Source organism: Danio rerio, chromosome 16 (assembly GCF_049306965.1).
Source record: "Danio rerio strain Tuebingen ecotype United States chromosome 16, GRCz12tu, whole genome shotgun sequence".
In the NCBI taxonomy this organism is placed as follows: Eukaryota; Metazoa; Chordata; class Actinopteri; order Cypriniformes; family Danionidae; genus Danio; species Danio rerio.
The window spans coordinates 24,169,819-24,177,985 of NC_133191.1; the positions used below are offsets into that span (position 1 = coordinate 24,169,819).

Genomic DNA, 8,167 nt, shown 5'->3' on the forward strand with positions numbered 1-8,167 from the left:
TTATAGAAAAGTTAGTAATAAACATTTATACACAAGTATTTATGTGTGTAAAGCATCTATTTTTTTGAGAAGTGCTTTTCATATGATATGTGAACGACCTGTACAGCTTTATTGTAGACATTTTCTCGAGCGAAAATGACGTCGACTGAAACTTTGTCATACACCACGCCCACCAAAAGAGTACCCTTGGTAGTGGAAACACAAGCCTGATAAAGGTGACCCGTATCGACCCGAACCGTACCGTACTGTACCAGTCAGTGGAAACGAGCCATTATATGCTTAACCAGCATTTCATCACAGTACTCTAAAACTATTTTGTTACTTCTCATATCTATAGTCTGTTTGTTTTCATCTCCTTATTTAATATTTAGTAAAACAAGTTTAGTCAAAACAAAAGAAAAAGTGTAGGATTTTATACATGGAGTGAAAGACTTCTTTTCAGAAATCTTCGATGTGTGCACTGTTTAATAATTGTGCACAATACATGTGAATGTGTAACTAAAAAAACATATACAGCTGATGTAATTGTTGTTAGTAAATCACACAACTGTAGTATACAGCATTACTTATAAAAAAAACACTTTGTGGCATAAAATACTGTTTTATATTTACATTCAATGTAGTTCTTTTCTATCCTACAATATTTTTTGTTGTGTTACTAATGTTGCTTTTTTGCTCTGACAATGTAGTTCTGTATTCTATGGCTCTGTTTACTTTTTTATTTGCAAAACAGCACAGTAGAACTGAGTATAGTGTTAAGCAGAAAAAAACCCTGTACTGTATTTAATTATCAAAGATTTTGTGCTGCTGCTATTTTTTGTGCAGCTGTTTATTTGTAAACAGAGAGGGAAATCCCAGTGTTTAAATTACATTTTGCTCAAAAAATGTTTAATAATGTTTTAATAAAGGCTTTAACTGTCAATTAACCAATTATGGGAAAATTCCGGACAGATATCGTTTACTGCTATATGATATTTTGCCCATATCACCCAGCCCTACTTCATTTATCCAGAATCATGCAGGTCAAGCCAACACATGCGTCATCTGGGCTTTCAAAAATATAAACTACTTCTTCTGATAGCATAGGAACATGATATCCTGTTGAGGGCTCCTCAGAGACTAGATGGGAAGTTTGGGATAGTAGCTCAAAGTTGTGTACTTGACATAAATTAGAGGAAGCCAGACAGTGGAAAACATCAATAACATCAGCAAAAACCAAACACGCACTGGGCCTTAGTTAGAAAACACAAGCAGACAGAATTGTTCGAGAATACATTCTTACATAAAACAGCTTTGAATCTAGCCCAGTCGCATTTCATTGATGCAACCAAATAGGCAAACATCACTCGATATGTAATTATACATTTCAAAAGCAATTTCTAACATCTCCGTCTCGATCTAAAAAAAGTTTTACACAGGCAGAAAAACAGTCTACGAGTCTATTATGACAGACTGACTCCGAGACGGATCAATACACTTCAGAAAGTGTCTGATTTGAGCACTGGGTTTTCCATCTGAGATTGAGCAGGTGTGTGTAACTGTGATATCGGGCTGACTAAAAGACTTAATTCAGCAGTAATAATTTCCACTGTCCGTCTGTTCGTCCTGCTTCTAATCAAGTTGAAAAGTGAGCTATCTAGTGCTTCCTCCAGCAGTAAGTGTCATCTGCAGGCACCCTGATAACATATCTACTCAAAAAAGAGAGAACGAGTGATAAAGCAAGCCTGTCAGTTCATCATAAATCCTGTTTAGCTTTGTCACTGACTGCACTATTGTCAATCCTGCTTCAAATAAATTGATCTAATGGGAGGGGGAAAATGCAATCAGTTTGTACTTCTGATTTTTTTTAATAAATAAAATAAAACTGACCTTTTTACTACCAAGTCCATAAATTACAAGTTAGCAAATGATCTAAACTTTAACTGTGCCAGTTTGTCAATGAAAGAACTAGTGATCATAGTCTATAAACAAATATGGACGACATGTCTCCACTTTTTACACTGCTGAAAAGTGAAGCCAAAATACCTTAGGTAAGGCTCCTGCCATCTTGCGCCAGTGATGTTATTTGAAGTTTGAGTCCCATAGAGTTCCCATAGAGTTCAATCTCAAACACATCTTTCTGACCCCCATCCAGTTTAAAACATCAAATAACTAACTTAAAGCTAAGTTATTACAAAAACAAACACTTTTAACATCTACTTAAAATGATGGACCATCTTTCGAGGGGAAAAAAAGTAGTAGAATTCAATAGGGTTATGTCACATTCATTTACCTTAAGAGAGTGTAGTTTATGAATTCTACTGCAGCCAGACAGCAGGGGGCAATTAAAATGTTTTGGCTTTACCTTTTTTGAAGTGAGGGGGGACACTTTATAATAATAGAAATACAGTTTTAAAAACATAGGGCAGCACAATTAATCCAAGGCAATTGTGTGCAAACTTTGTCTCTAAGGATGATACTGTAATAAGCAGGAAATCTCCAGCACATGCTTTCAGGTGCAGTAGGGTTTACTACAGAGTCATAAATTACAGACAAGCTAAAAAAAACTTTTGTGTTCATAATCATAGACTATTTAATCGGCCAATTATTAAATAATGACCTCTGTTCTCAGTGAACTATGGCTTCATGTTGCTGCTACATCTGAAAGCATGTGTAAATGCCATATTTAACAATGTTTTTACTTCAAACTCACTCTGTATATCAGTTGAGTGTTTAAAATAAATCTTTCTGTGAGAAAGCTTCCGGCGCCTAGACTGCAGCTCTGCACAAGAGGTTCGGCCAGAGGAGAAATGGTCGTGACGAACTGAGCCTGGTTTCTCTCGAGTTTATTTTTTTTTCCCTTCACTTTCGACAATTGGTGAAGTTTTGTTCCCTGTCACTGTTGTTGACACTGTCGCCACTAGCTTGCTTGGGACTTGTGTAGCTGCGCTTTGATGAATTTGCTTTTTAGTCTTTGAACTTTCAGCAGTTTAAACTAAACCACAATGAACTGAACTAAACTGAACTTTAACTCTGAAAACTGGACTGACACAGTTTTAATTTACTAGAACTTCTATGTTTAGCTGTTTTGACACAATATACATTGTAAAAGTGCTATATAAACAAACATGAATTGAATTAAATAAATCCACACTCGTGTGGTTATTAGTCACATTGAATTAAGGAGCTACAACCGCAAAAATGTGAAGCACTGAAGATAAGAGAATGAAAACAACACTGACTGATTTACCTAAAGTTACTAATAATGTCAAATCTTATTAGTGATCATGTGCTAAATGTTAATCCACCATTTACACTTTTCCAAGAGTGGATAAAAGACTTTTTTTTTTCAAGTCCACTATGACAATAACTAAAGCCATTCACTGTAAAGTCTGTGGAATAGGGTTTGCAGGTAACAGCTTTTGCCTCTAAATCTACACATTTTAAGCGTGAGAGGTGCTGTATAATCCTTTATTTAATCCTCACGATGCTGTCAGCCGTGCAAGCGGCAGCTATATGTAACATTTAACAGAGCTCATGAAAAAAAAAAACGTTATTGCTATTAAGATGAAATGCAAATAATAAGTTATGTATCAATTTAAATGTGGGGCGGGGCGATGGATCGCAATGACCGCTCAGCATCGTGAAGTTTGTCGGCCATCGGCCGTTTGAAGTTTAGATAAAACCACTGATGGTTATGTTTAAGATTAAAATCACTGTCATTGGCATTTACCTTGACACTAAAAAAATAAAGGTTGTAGGCAGCGATTACATTATTTAACCAATAGGTGGTGACAACAAGCCATCAAAAATATGCCACTGAATAATTCTTTAAAAAAGATCCGACTAGCAATGAAACATGAAGTTTTATGACAAAATAACTGAATCATTTTTTGAAAATGAGACAAAAAATAAATATGTGATGTACAATTTATAATGTTAGATTTCTACATTTAGCGTTATCAGCAACAGTAGGACTAACAGTGAATTTTTCACAGGACTGAATATTTTTCAATTTATTTTTATTCAGCTGATTATTTCTTCCTTATATTTTGAATAAAATTACAGGTTCTAAGTTTGTTTGTTTGTTACAACCAAAAGTTTCTTCCAGTACTGTTTGTAATAAATGGAAAGCAAATAACATTTGTGTCCTCCCCTTCATGGCTGATCCAAAAATTGGTCCGATCTGCGGCTAAAAAACTTTAATGTAATCTGAACCATGAGAATTGTGATCCATTACACCACTAATACTTAGTGATCACATTATAGATATAGTATGTCAAATAGGGATTTAGTAAACCAAACACCATAATTAAAAATGCATGTGTTTCTGGATTAATAGTAAAGTTTAACCAAAACAGAGTCAAAGTGTAGCATTTATCTGTGCTTTTAATGCCTGATTGAAACTGTGTGTTTAAAGCATTCAGGTTAGAGTACCTAACATGTGTATACGCAGAAAAACATTGTTTACTTCAGTTACATATTTGATCTACTGTATTTGTCTATACTTGTAATTTGCTTATTACACTTTATGACGATGCACTTGCCAACATAGTCAAAGTAATAATTAATTCTGTACAAATTGAGCTATTAAATGCATCTAGTGAAATTGTTTTAAGCAATTTATAAATCAGAGAAAAACTAAATTACACAATATTATAACCCTCACTACAACTCTAGTTACACAGAAAAGCAATATACTGTAAATCACATTTTCCACTGACAGCCAATCAGAATCAACCTTTACGAAGAGTAAACATTTAAGTTGACAGATGAAAAAACTGCAGCACACACTTAAAATAAACCCAAAAAAAAATCACGTGTTGGTGTAGATGCTGAATTAGTTCTCATTATAACTATTTTTTGTTCTCATTATATATACAATAGCTCAATATCTCAGCTATTTATTTGGGCAAAGGACATGATACAAAATATGCTGAAAAGCGACTAGTTGGCCTGGCTACATTCAAGTCAAATTTAACCTCAAATACAATTCCATCAGCAGCATAACTACTGACTCAGTTTCCTTAGATTGACATCACAGGCATTGTTCCATTATTGACTATACACAATCAAGACGGTCACATTTACAGGTTTTGGTCAAAACACACAGTCATACGTCTGTATCTGATAGGAATATAGGAGCGTCCCCCGTGTTGGAGTGAATCATTATTTGAGTTGCTCCAACTGTATGCGACAGCTGCTCGCGAGGCTGATAAGAGCTCATGCTGGTGTAGGATTCGCAGCTGGCGAGATCAGTCCATGATAAATGGCTCTAATGTTGAGGACAACTGCTTTTCACAACAACAGATTATTTACATTAGGTTTACTGTACAAACACAACATAACAGAGGTAGACTGACATCTGACAGACATCAAGATATTTATATTTATTTAATGGTTAATTTTGGAATCACCTTTATTTAATCTAATATTAAGCCATTTATTTGGTTTTAATGAAAGACAAGTTTTGTACGTTTAATATTTGGCCTACAGACATATTCTGAGCCACTGCAACAAAAAACAAGGGTATTAAAATGGTGGTTGTTTACATAAATAGCAATATTATTATTATTATGATTGATAAATACTATTATTATTGTTGTTGTTGTCGTAATATTAATAATTCATCATAACTAAAGTATTTATAATATATGCTTTAATGGTTTATTGTGTGTTTTTAAATGAATAAAAAGTTTTTTAAAATTTAATATTTGGCCTACAGACATATTCTGAGCCACTGGAAAAATAAAACAAGGATATTAACACAGTGGTTGGTTACATAAACAGCAGTATTATTATAATGAATGGTAAGTATGCTATTATTGTTGTTGCAGTTATATTAATAATTAATCATTACAAACATATTTATAATACATTAATTATTGGGTTATTTTGGAATTAAAACAATGCAACAATGAAACAATAGTATTAAAACAATGGTTGGTTTTATAAATAGCAATATTATTATTATGACTGACAAATACTATTATTATTGTAGTGATGCTATATTAATAATTCATCATTATTGAAATATTTATAAAACATTCTTTATAATATATTCTTTTAATACTCGTGTTCAATGAACTCTTGTTAGTTACATAAATAGCAATATTGATATCACGACTTGCAAATACTATCATTGTTGTTGTTGTGATTTTAATAATTCATCATTACTAACATATTTATAATACATTATTTATTGGTTTATTTTGGAATCACGTTCAATTAACAATATTAAGCTATTTATGTGTTTTAAAATGACAGTGAATGAAAAAAAATTTAAATATAGTTTTATATCTGGCCTACAGACATTTTCTGAGGCAATGGAACAATAAAACAACATATGAACACAGTGGTTGATTACATAAATATATTATTATTTTGAATGGTAAGTATACTATCATTGTTGTGATTTTAATAATTCATCATTACTAACATGTTTATAATACATTAGTTAATGGTTTATTTTGGAATCAACTTCATTTAACAATGTTACGCCATTTATGTTTTAAATGAAAGACAAAATTTTTATGTTTAATATTTGGCCTACAAACAAATTCTGAGCCACTGCACCAATGAAACAAGTGTATTAACACAGTGGTTGGTTAAATAAATGACATTATTATTATAGTATTATCACTGTTGTTGTAATATTATTAATTCATCATTATTAAAAATTATAATACATCCTACGTTTTCATTGCAGGAGACCACTGATTAGTCAAATAGCAGTATTAAAAAATATAATAATATTTGATTTCTTTTTGTAATTACAAACCAGAATAATCATACAACTTTCTTTAACATATTACACATTAGAACAAAGATTAAGTAATTATTCACTTTAATATATTAATATAATAAATATCATTATAATTCTCAACATTCATAACTGGATTACAAATAATACAATTAGCTTCCATGGTAATTGCCACTTAGGATGGTAAGACACATAAAAACAAAGATTAAGTACTTAACCCCTCATATTGTTGTTGTTTTGTAGCTATTTTAATAATATTTTATACATACATTTTATATACATTTATATAAATAGATTATATATAAGAATAGAGTTGAATATGGTGAATATATAATAGTGTGTATATAAAAAGTACTTATTAGATGTTTAGCTTTCATTGTAATAGCCCAAGTTGGTTTTGTGTTATAAAGGCGTATTAAAACCACAGAACTCTGCACACTAAAGCAGAGCACTCAGAAAACTCATCAAAACTCTAATATCGAGTTCGAGTCCTCTAAGGACTTGTTTTCATTTTGTTCGACAAAACTTTTTCAAATCAACAAATAATGATTTTTGAAGTCTGTGGTCTTACAGTGGGTACCATGGATAATAAAGAGACCAAATCCTTTCAATAAAAAAGACTGTCAGAAGAGGCCAGCGAACGGGCGGCGTTTATAAAATGAAGTGAAACACAATAAAAGTTTCAAGTCCGACTCAAAGCCTGAGAGGCTGAAACCAGCGAAAGCTCGCGTTCTTAGTGACACACACACGCAGTCGAGCACGTTTCCAGTACGATCAGTGTGCATTTCTCTCCCGGATTATACAGTCACGACTGTGGTCAACTTTTGCCTGAACTTACCCGCTCGCTTCCTCTCGGCCGCTCGATTCCGGTCCTGCTCTCCAAAGCGCTTTTCAGATCAACTCCTACAAATATCACATCTGAAGAACAAAGTTGGTCCAGACACGAGATAAGCGCTGGTCTCGCCAGGCTCGTTTGCAGGTCGAGTCTAAGTAAATGTCATGAAACTTTTCTCTTCGGTTCTGCCTTCCTTTCCTCCCCCGGCCTGCCCCCCTTTTCCACGGTCCAAAAAAGTCGCACTTCCGCGATCGAATGGCTGCTGCTTGTATCATGTGGTTTGGCGTCCACGAGAGCGCCCGCACCTGGTGCTCTGAGCGCGCGCCCTTGACCCGCTTTGTAGCGTAGACGATTCATCGTTAAACAACGACAATCTTTCCCTAAACAGGAATGTGAACTCATCCATGGACTTTCCCGGGCGATCGAGGGCTTTATTGACTAGGAAAGTACATATAATGTCATATCACAATAAGCTTAGACTGCTTTTGTCCTACTGTATGGCATGCTGTTCATATCATATAAATATATCAACAAAGTGCGTTTATTGGCACTGTTTTTATTTTAAATAAGAATTAGGTCTCATGTCAAAC

At 33.6% G+C, this 8,167-nt stretch overlaps 1 protein-coding gene across 3 annotated transcripts in view; it reads right to left on the minus strand.

Moving 5' to 3' along the window:
- shc1 (SHC (Src homology 2 domain containing) transforming protein 1) overlaps window positions 1-7,818 on the minus strand; it is an 81,404-nt gene extending 73,586 nt beyond the window's left edge. For all 3 annotated transcript variants that reach the window (XM_073925487.1, XM_005169756.6, XM_005169755.6), the window contains exon 1: window positions 7,581-7,818. The gene's annotated coding sequence lies outside the window, so the exon portion shown is untranslated. The remainder of the gene's footprint in view (window positions 1-7,580) is intronic.
- Window positions 7,819-8,167: the final 349 nt, after the last annotated feature.